We start from the raw sequence: 11,700 nt of genomic DNA on the forward strand, positions 1-11,700 counted from the left end.
ATAGAAAGAGAATAGCAAAGGCAGGCAGTAGTCTACCCTCAAGAGAAACAGAAAATAAAAATAGGGAGTCTAAGCCAGGTGAGGTGGCACACACCTGTAATCCCAGCACTAGGGAGGCTGAGGCAGGAGGATCGCTTTGAGTTCGAGACCCACCTGGGCTACATAGTGAGTTCCAGGTCAGTCTCAACTACATAGTGAGACCCTGTCTCAAAAAAAACAAACAAAAAAAAAATAGGGAGGCTATTACTACACTGGCCCCTCTCCTCCATTGTCTCCCAATTAGCACAGTATGAGATCAAAATTTCCACTCTGAAGAGGCAATGGAGTAAGAGGAGTAGCTAGAGAAGTGAATAAATGGTAACATAACACAGCAGTAGCTTTAGTGGTCAATGAGTTGCTTTGCTCTGGTATTGGCAGTCAATACAATCTTGGTTAGTGTCAGCCTTTGCTGTGATCCAGCCTGTTCGTCGATTTAGAGCTTCAATTTCATTCCACATCTCCAAGGCCATGTTCTTTAGATGCCCCAGGATATTGCCCACTTGACTCAGGTTTCCTCCCTCTCGTCTTCTCTGGAGTCATCAGTTATACGTGTAATGTATCTGCGGCTGGCTGCACCACTGGCTGGCTGCTGAGGCTGGCCGTTTGCTACTCGGGCTGGTTACTTCAGTACTGCATTGTTTGGTGAGTTGCCTCCACCATCTCCCCACATTGCCTCATAGGCCTTGCCAGGCTCAAAGTTCTGTGTCCTGTGGCGTGGACAGACACAAAGGCCACAGCACTTGTTGAGTTCTGTTCGAGTCTTCTCTGTCTCTCTCATGTCTTTATTTATCTGGTCCATGCCTTCTTCTATGCAGTTGAGTTGTGCTCCTTGTTCATCCAGCATGGTGACGGTTTTGATTCCTGCATCCTGAAACTCAATGGCTAAGCCCAGGATTGTCCTTGTACTCTCCAGAGACTCGTCAGTGAGCTGGTTAGCCCTGTGCTGACTGTCTTCCTGTCACAGATTATCCATGATGAATCAGTATGTGCTGCTGAAGTGAGCACTCAATGATGAACCAAAATTCTACTAGGCACAGGGGTGGAAATGTGGATATTCTTCTGGAACTTTCTTTTATGCATCCCTGTTGGAGGTGTAGAGCTCTCCTTGTAGGTCCCTGTTAGATGTCAGATGTGCAGAGTTCATGTTCTCACAACATGGAGGAGTGAAGATGCCCCCAGTTTATTACCATTAGAATCGCTTCTCGGCCTTTTGGCTAAGATCAAGTGTATTACCATTAGAACATACCTGTTTGTCTCCAGTCATCCTTCTGCCCTAAAAATTTTATATAAAAATACAGATTTCTCTGTTTCTTTGGTTCTTCACTTCTGAAGGTTCTCATGCCATGTCAATCTTATATAAACATGTATGTTTTTCTCTTGTTAATCTGTCTTTAGTTATAGGGGTATCAGCCCCTTGTGATGGGTAAAGAATCTCTTCTTGCCCATTCTACACTCCAAAATATACTTCATACAAGTACTTAGTTCACTTTTTAGAAACACCTATATTACCTGCTGTTTTCTATAGACATAAGTTACTGTTTACTTGTAAAATGATTTATCAAAATTCTTCATAACACACTATTTTTCCACTTTAGTATTACTTACAATAAGACTCAGTAGAATTAATAATGACCAGAAGAATTACACTGAGAATTCTGACTCTATGTATGGGTGTTTGCATTTTGGAACATCAAGGAAAATAGTTATTTTAGAGAAGGCTTCCTATCCAATACCATTCCTAGTACCCTGCCATCTTGATTTAATGTCTGGAAATTTACAATTCTGACTTCTTTGCCTTTAATCATTATGACTGTATCCCCATTTAAAATGAAACCACTGGAAAAAGGTAACTCTGGTGCATGGTTATCGATTAGCATCTTTATCTGAGTATATAGGTCAGTTGCTTAGTGTGAGACATATTTGAAAACAGGTTTTTATAAGGGAAAGAAACTAGATCCCTCAAGGGGTAGAAAAACTACAAAGCCATAAACTCAGAAAACTATTTCAACATCTAATCGTGCGTTAGTACTACCTGGTTCAACACCAAGAAAAATGACACTGTGGAGAGATGTAAATGCATATATCTTCTTTCTTACACCACTTTGCCATATCTTCTTCTATACTTCTCATACCAACTGAATTGAACTGACAGATACTATAAAACAGACATCTAAAATAATGCTCTTGGGTTCCATAAATTAGAGGTGTAACCACTTATATTGAAAGAAGAAAAGTGATATTGGGATCCATTTTACTACAGAGTTTCTCATCTGGAACTTTACCACCACACCAGCCCAGAGTAGGACGGAAATGTGTAGGGGACTTTTTTGTTTTGATAATGACTGAGTCATGGTGATATTTATGTCTAGTACCTCACTATTCCTCCCTCCACCAGCATTTGTCAGGAAGCCTCCATCAGTACCGACAGTTTTGACTGTAAATCTTGGAGGAAAGATAGGGAGTTTTGTTTCCTTTTATCCCAGAAAAAAAATACTAAATTCATTTCAGTAAATTCAAGGTCCACTTATCAATAGAAATATCAGAGGAAAGAAAGGAGGCAAAGGAGGAGGAAGGGAAAGAGGAGGAAGAAGAAGGGGGTTATTTAAGTTCATCTCACTAAACACCCTAGAACCTAAATAAACAATGTAAAATAGGAAGAAAAGGGCTAAAGGTGTAGGGGAAGTGGGAAGGGTAGGGGAAAGGAAATAAGGGAAAAGAAAAAAATATGAGAAATGAAATAATGGAAGCAAAGTTTTTGTAAATAGGGAAGGAAGGAGGAGGTGAGGGGAGGGCAGGGGTAAGGGGAAAAAATGAGAACCAAGACCTGTCATGTAAAGGTACAAGATCCCAATAATGAATGTAACTGTACTATATGCCTAGAATGTACCAATATACTCATTTTTTAAAAGTAAAATGCAAAAATAAATAAATAAATAAAGACTGAGTATTAAAGTGATTTGGAAGATTAAAAGACAATTATAACACAATGCAATGCCATATAAATGCTATTGGCAATGCTCTGGCAATAGACATAGAAGTGAATAGCAAAATACAATAATGATGGATAAAATTTAGTAAGGACGGTGTATTTTAATATGTTTGGTATTCAGCTAAGAACTTTATGTCCCCTTTCCATTTATAATATACATCCCAATTCCTTGTGGGGAATATTATTAGGATTGCCACTTTACAAACAAGCAGATTAAAACCTCAACTATAGAAGGGATAAATAGCTTGTGAAGCTATTTCATGGGTTTTGTTCCCAGAGAAGCAGCCCAGAGGGAGATCAGCATATAGGAGGATGCCTAGGATGTTAGGAAGACAGTTGTTCTCTTGTTTAGAAAATCTTGAGTCAAGAAATGAGCATCCCCTCTTAACTCATGTAAATGAAAAACAAGCAACACCAAAAGAAACATTAAATTCCCCTCACATAAGCAGGACTGTGGGATTATCCCCTGGTAAATTGGGAAGTGGCAAGAGCCCTGGAAACTCCGAGAAAAAAGGTCCCCAGCAACACAGCAGCAGATAGCAGCTGGAAATATAGACTGCCTGGGAGAGGCTCTCACATGAGGTTGGCCAACTGGTCTAAGACATCAAATATTTAATCTCAGAATATTCCCTGTTCTAATTCACTGTATGGGAATCCCCCTTTGCTATTCTAAACATATTCATGCACAGAACATGTTTTTGTTAGAGATGCTTTGGAGCACTATGCCTATAGAGAAGCAGGGAAACAGGCTGGATCATTGAAGATTCAAAAGATAGGACATTGTAAGTCTTCCTTGAAAATTTGAAATCTTGGGAAGGTTACTCAAGATTATAGTGCATGTGAAACAGAGATCTGTCCAGTGTATTTGGCTATTGCACATAAGGGCCTATATCAGAAAACTGGAGAGCTTTGGAGTACCCAGTTTATACTTCAGCAAAAGAATATAGGATAGATTTTGCTTGGGAAAGTCAAGGGAGTACATTTGAGAGGGAAAAAAAAAGCTGGATATTGTAGGATAAGTAGGAACTTTTTAGGTGAACAGAAACAGCAGGTAAGAGAACATATTCAATGTTACAACATATGCAAAGGTGCTAAGTATAGTAGAAAATGTACCCAAAATTCCAGCAAATCTGGAGCACAGAAAATCAAAAAAAAAAGGAAGAGACTGGAGCAGCAGAGAAGAAAGAGAAGACTCTGGCCTTTATATGGCACACTGAGGAGCTTGGATTTTACTGTGGAACCTCCAGCTTCTCAACTGATAGATTCTACCTGCTGGAGTTCGTGTGGCGGGCCACAACTTATGAAAAAACACAAACAAATGGAGCTCATCTTTCTGGAACATAAATTTTACATAAAGATTTGAGGGGAAAGAAGTTCTTTATAGATTTTTTTTTTTTTTTTTTTTTTAAAATTTTTTTTTTTTTTTTTTTTGATACCGGGGATTGAACTCAGGTCCTTGCACTTGCAAGGCAGGCCACCGAATCACTGAGCTAAATCCCCAGCCCAGTTCTTTATAGCTTAAAACAAACATGGAGTGTTTTGCAGAAGAAAACAAAATTTGCATAATTTTTAAATAAAACAAAGTTTCACATAGCTTTCCTCATTAATCAGGCAAATCTTGTCACTTTTTCTGTCTTCTGCTGTGAAATTCTAATGTAGGTACTGAAACGTTTTGGACAGAAAGCTAAGATGATCAGAGATACACAGCAATCGTTTCATATTGTACATATCTTGTGTGTTTTAATTTTATATCTACCACCCCCAAATTGTATTATAGTTTATAACATGGGAAGAGAATGGAGAGAGCGAGAATGACAGAAAAAAATGTGGAGACAAAGCAGATGAACTATTAGCTTGCTGCCCCAGCTGGGCTTTGTAAGATTTCTGTTCCTTGGTGAAGTTTCCAGTGGGCTTGTCTTTGGTTTGTCTGGTCTCTAATTTTCCTGCCTGAGGATCTGGATTTTATCAAGTTAATAATTCATCCATGATGGAGAAGTTCCTTAAGAACCAAGTCACATTAACTAAACCAAAGTTTTTCACATACCTATTGCCAATATGTATTAAGCATCTTAGGCTGCCATTTATTGGGTGTTTTATACAATAGAAATTTTCATTTTCTTATACCTTGGAAAGCTGGAAGTTCAACATCAGGGCATGTAAACATTCTCCTCTTGGTTTTCACATGACTATCTTCTTACTGTGTCCTAACATACCCTTTCTCTTGTGTACAAAGTTGGATAATCTCTCTCTGACCTTCATCTAAAACCTTGAATTCTCATTATGAGGGCCCCTCCCCCGACCTAATCTAACCCTAATTATCCTCAGAGGCCTCATCTCTGAATAACATCACTTTGGTGATTAAAACTTCAACACATGAATTTTAGGAGCAGAGAAGACAAGCTCAGTGTGACCAGAAAATGTTTATTTTTTTAACATATACAGTAAACCTATTATCATTCACCCCCTCAATTCCCCATCACTTTGAACACACTTATCCCACCATTCTTGCCACTTTCCGAAGTCCTTTTTCATGTTTCTAGCTGTATTGTTTTGGCCACCTCTATGGCCTGAATTGATTAAAAACATTTACCTTTCATGGCATTTTTGGGGGAGAAGAGCCAGGAGGCACACAGTGTCAGATGAGGTGAATAAGATGGATGGGAACGCACTATAATGTTTACATTTAACAGAAATCATCATAGCTGGGGCATGAGATTTAGCTCAGTGGTATCCACATCTGCCTTGCAAGTGCTAGGTCCTGAGTTTGATCCCTGGTGCCGAGAGAGAGAGAGAGAGAGAGAGAAATTAACACACCTAAGTAATATGTAACACAGTGCTGTCATGATGGAAGATGAAAATGTTTGTCAGTCTCTCATGCTCAAATCTGTTATTAAAATGCTCTGAACAGAACCATAAGAACTGTTCAGACCCTCAGAAATTTCACTAGTAGTAAATCTTCTGTTTGACAGAAACATTTCAGATGCTATTTCAACATTCTTCTGGGTTTTTTATGTTGAGGGATGTCTCAAGCTCCTTCCTTCTTCAGCAGATTCGCAACCATTATGAAATTATCTAAACCACTTGTACGTTGTCTTCATGGACACTGTGGCATGGCCATAAACTAATTTTAACGTGAGGAGGGTGGCACTTTTTTGCAGTTTGAAAGAAAATCTCACATGCATGAGTTGATTGTGATCCATGATTTATGGCATACTTTAAAACACACCTCTCTAACACAGTTCACAACCAACTAACTGCATTGAGCAAGTTGAAATTTGACACACAGTATAGTCGGGTGGCACTTTTTCTCTTATTGAATATTCCTGTCTTTCCATTGGGTAGCACTTAGTCAGCAGCTGCATTCTCCATATTTTTGATGACACATCATAGAGTCAATACACTATAAATATTTTTTATTAGATTTTGGAAAAATGTTATATTTTTTTATTGGTATATGTTTGTGATACATAATTACATTCATCTTGGAGAATTGCTACCTATACATCTTACATCCTAATGTCAAGGAAGAATATATTCTCCTAGTGACAGATTTTATGCCTTTTTTCTAAATATTTGGAAAGTCTTCTAAATGAAGATGTAAAGATTGCTCCTTCAGAGGATTTGGAATGTGACAGTGACTTCTTCCTGGCATTAACTAGCAGGAATGTTTCTGGCATGTTAGATATTTTACCATTTCATGTCAACAACAACTACAATGAAATAAGCTGTTTGAGTAATAAACAAAGAGTGAAGGCATCCCTGGTCCTTAACAGCAGTTTACACACAGCAGGTAATCAAAACATGCTGGTTAATGTGAAATAGGAAGAAAAGGGCTAAAGGTATAGGGAAAGTGGGAAGGGTAAAAGAAAGGTAATAAGGGAAAGAAAAAAAATATGAGAAAATGAAAAAATGGAAATAAAGTGTTTGTAAAAGGGAAGGGGAGGAAGGGGTGAAGGAAGGGCAGGGGTAAGGGGAAAAAATGAGAACCAAGACCTGTCATGTAAAGGTAAAAGATCCAATAATGAATGTAACTGTACCGTATACCTAAAATGTACCAATAAACTCAATGAGAGGGAAAAAAAAGGTTGCTTCTTCACACCAATCACTGAAGGTTGTCTCTTCTCTGAGCAAGGTTTGTTAATATCGTAACTATTGTTCTTAAGCAATGTCGTCCCACAATTACATTGTTCTTTCCTATAAAATGTCTATGTGTTCAATCGGAAGAAAGATAAATAGCTTACAAAATTCCTCCCTGGTTGCCTTTGTTTAAAAACCCTAACCCCTAAAATATTTTGGGAAAGACTGACCACTTGGCTCCAATGTTAGTGGACTCTGGGTGAAGCTCACAGTAGCCTCTCAACAAGGGAGCTTAACGGAATTAGGAAACGAACAGACTGTAGTCACTTCAGAGAAAGCCCTAAAAGACAATCAGGATTTCTCCTTTTTTATCTGCAGCCCCAACTCAGAAAGTCCTACAGAGGGTCGGCTGCTGGCTCTGTGTATTTTTTCTGTCGCCACCTACAAAATCAAGTGGGATGCACCAAATTCACACTTCAAGCTCCTGGCTCACTGGGATAACCCACAGATAAAGGATTTGAAGCACTGTGGGTGTGACAGATTGGACATTGCATTTGAAAGGGAATAAAAAAAGTTTATGCCATCATTCAATTGATTTGTTTCCTTATGTCTGTTTCCTTATGTTCTATTACCTTTATACGATAATTTTAAAAATCAAAACATGCTCCTGGACCAGCACAGGTGGTTACTAATTTGGGTAGATCCTGACCTCCCATGCTTCCCCTGTTCACCAACAGTCGAACTATGCAGTCCCACATTTGCATAGAAGATACAGTCATATCCAAGGAAATCACAGGGTTTTGTGACAAATTTCCCTCAGGTGAGGCAATGGGCACTACTAACTGCTTCCCTCAGTGGCTTACCGTACTGGGTATTCTAGATACAATGAGGCTTTCTCTTCACCAAATAAATGCTAACACTTCCTACTCTTTTGGCTTCTTTTTCAAAACAGGATGGGATTAACCCCCTTCTGTTATGAAATTTCTTCAGGGAAATTTAAACAAGTTAGAGTTCATACTCTTTCACATTAATTGTACTTTAAGGAGATTTGGGAGACCCCGTAGCCCAATGAGACACAAGGTGACACTTTCTGCCCTTTCTTCCAATTCCACGGCCTCTAGCTCTTTATGGAGTGACTCCGGTTTGTGAATCCAGTGAAGGGCACACTTCTAACTGACATTGCTTTAGAGAATAGGTGAAAGTACACAAAACATAATGGATTCTCAATAATTAAACGCCTGGTGAGTCATTGATATTTGATGGGTAATTTGACAAATGGAATTGTCTTTTAGATGAAACAACCTCATAATAAAATCCTTCAATAATTAAATCCCCTTGGCTAATGCCCAAGGTCCTCCTGATGCTGAGCAGAGCACAGAGATTTCCTGAGGTCCCAGAGTACTGGTTCTGAAATATTTCTGTCCTTCCACACAATTAACAGCTCCATGAAAGGCACCGGAATAGCTATCTGGGTGCCCCTTGACACTGAGATCTAAAGGAATTTTTTTCTCTTTCCTCTAAAATCTACTGTGATCAAAGAAGACTTAAGGGTGTCAGAAAGAAAAACAAGTTTACACAATTTGTATTGAATTTTGAAAAAGCTTTCTCTGTAGCCATGGGTAACTGGGTAAGAAAACACTAAACAAGCCCCTTTGGGGATATTACATGATGGTATTCAATTTTATATCCTGCCTCCCACATTGGGATTTTCTTCAAGATATGGACAGGCTCTGAGACAGACATATAAATAAGAGCATTTCTCAGTGATGAGATTACCCTTGGCTCAGGCAAAATTGCTTCAAAAATATATCATGGCATTTACAAAATAAAAGATTTCTGGTTTCTGTGCTATAAGAAAGCACAAGTATTTTAAAAAGCTACCCATAATGCTCCAAAGTGTCATGTATGAGATTATTTCAGATACAGAAGAAAACTATCACAATGAACACACTCAATTTACCCTTTCGACAAAACCACCAAATTCCCTCCTATCTTCCTTATTCTCACTCCCCTCCCCAGACTCAAGGGCTTTGCAAGGAATCATATTACTTTTGATGCCCTGCTGTAAGAGATGTGGAAAAGAAACTTTACATGATTATCTAAAGTTTCCTTCCCTGGAGAGTGAGGCTCCCAAGCTGCTCTCATATTACAACTCCCTCTGCTACCAGTCTATACACTTAATTAAGGGCTGAACTGTCAGTGTTCAATATGCTAATTACATACTTAAGAACACTGATTACAATTTTTAATCTATAACTCTGGTGGATATGGTACCTTCTGGATATATAATTACATAACCAAGGAATCTTAAAATACTCTCAGGTTGCCTTTTCCCAGTCAAGTCACATCATTCATGATGTTAGCATAATTTTTGGCTGTATAACCACAAAAACATATTGGAACTTCATCTATGCCAGAAATACTCAGACACATCCCCATTTCTTCATCTGAAATATTCATCTTTTGGGGAGGAAGGAGCCTTTCATCCAAGGAATTCTTCTTTTCCATAGGCAGAGCAATGTCCCCAGAGACCTCAGAGCTATAAAATGAGTTCCTCTCCTAGTAAGAATAAAAGAAAGACTGGTGAGAAGAAACCAGAACATCTTATCTCTAGTCTAGACTATGACTCCTGGAAATTTCAGAATGCCTGTGCTCACAGTCCCTGGGATTTAAAATTCAGCATAGATGTAAAAGTGATGTTGAACAGGCTGTATACTTTCCCACTTTCTGGCCTGGCAATATATATTTTAGATAAACCATGACTCCTATATTCCTATTAACTATTTCATATCACTTCTCTTATTGGGGCCATCCATATAGCTTTTCGCTGAACTATACCCAACTCAGATCCAGGGCGCTGTGAGTCTAAGGAGACAAGCGGAGTGTAGAATAAATGGAGAACTCCATCATCATCACCTCTGAAACAGTCAAAGCTTCCATCCACCACTGAATAGTCCACCAAGGGAATGGGGAAGACAATTCCAAGGAAAGAAAGCAGCTTGTGCAAGAGCCCAGATGAACATAGCCACAGAGTGAATATGGAAAATGAAAATCAGTCAATGGGCTAGGCAGCTTCCTATCATTATGATCAAATACCTGAGAAAGTCAACTTAGGAAAGGGTTTACTTTGGCTCAGTTTCAAAGGTTTCAACCTATGATAACTGGGTTCCAAGTCAGAAACATCAAGGTGGAAGAGCTTGGCAGAGGAAAACTACTCTCACCTTGTGACATCCAGGAAGTAGAGAGAAGGAAAGAGTCAAGTAGTAAGAGTCTGAGGATCAAGGTCATACCTCACAACCCACTTCCTTCAACTAGACCCCACCCGGTAAGTTTCCATTAGATCCAAATAATGCCATCAAATTAAGACCGCACCAATGGACAGTCCACTGATCTAATCATATCTCTAGGCCCGATTCTGAATATTGCAATACATGAGTTTTTGGGGGACCCTTCCTATTTAAATCATAACTTTCGGTAGGGGTACAAGATCCCAATAATGAATGTAACTGTGCTGTATACCTAAAATGTACCAATAAAACTCAATGAAGAAAAAAAATAAATTAATTTTAAAAAATAAATCATAACTTTCCATGTAGCTAGAGCAGTGGCAGCACAATGCAGAAGAAATAAACCCCACTTCAGAGTCTCTGTAGCACACAGGAACACATTGCCAGGTTTAAGTAGTGAGACCTGCATTTGGGAAAGCTTGCCCTGGTAGCTTTGTGGAGGAAAGATAAAGTAGGACAAGGCTGGAGTTGGGAAGTCTATTCAACTTTCCAGGGAAGGGAGGAAGGTCTTTGCTAAAGCAATTACAGAAGACAGATAGAAGAGGGGGCTCCCAGGGGCCAGTGATTTAGCTCAGTAGTTCTGCTGCCTGCCTCACAGAGTTCCAAGTCCAATTCCTGGTACAAAAAAAAAGGAGAAGGAGAGGAGAAGAGAGGGAGGAGGAGAAGGAGGAGGAGGAGGGGGCTTCTAAAGGGAAACTTCCTCCAGGAGGAAATCAAAACCTCTCCCCTCAAAACAGTGCTTGGTGATTTCTGAATTCATATGCAGTTCAACTAATTTTTAACAGAGCCATCAAGCAAGGTGAACCCATGGTGATTTACTCCTAGATAAAGGGATGGGTTCCATGTGGATGCCTCTCTGAGTACAAACTTGGACCAGTGCTGTGCCCACTCCGTGCAGTGCCTGACACCTATGAGTTTTCAGGTGCGCCAAGCGATAACCACACTCAGAGGACGTATTTGTGATTTGAAGAAATCTCAGTGGCAAGGAGATTAAGCCAAGGAAAAAGAATTATCAAGGAAATCACAGTTATTTCTGATGTTCAGAAAACACTACTCTAACTGCCATTTTTAAAACAGTTAACCAAAACATTACATGAGAGATCTATTTTTATGTGGAGTTAGTTTTTTTTTTTTAGTGATTTGAAGATCTCAGTGGCAAGGAGATTAAGCCAAGGAAAAAGAATTATCAAGGAAATCACAGTTATTTCTGATGTTCAGAAAACACTACTCTAACTGCCATTTTTAAAACAGTTAACCAAAACATTACATGAGAGATCTCTTTTTATGTGGAGTTAGTTTTTTTTTTTT

At 39.0% G+C, this 11,700-nt stretch overlaps 1 pseudogene; it reads right to left on the reverse strand.

The window, feature by feature from the left end:
• Positions 1 to 379: 379 nt before the first annotated feature.
• Positions 380 to 1,012, reverse strand: LOC104853185 (annotated as a pseudogene).
• Between the last annotated feature and the right edge of the window lie 10,688 nt (positions 1,013 to 11,700).

This window comes from Fukomys damarensis, unplaced genomic scaffold (genome assembly GCF_012274545.1).
Source record: "Fukomys damarensis isolate Sample0158 unplaced genomic scaffold, DMR_v1.0_HiC HiC_scaffold_16, whole genome shotgun sequence".
NCBI lineage: Eukaryota > Metazoa > Chordata > Mammalia > Rodentia > Bathyergidae > Fukomys > Fukomys damarensis.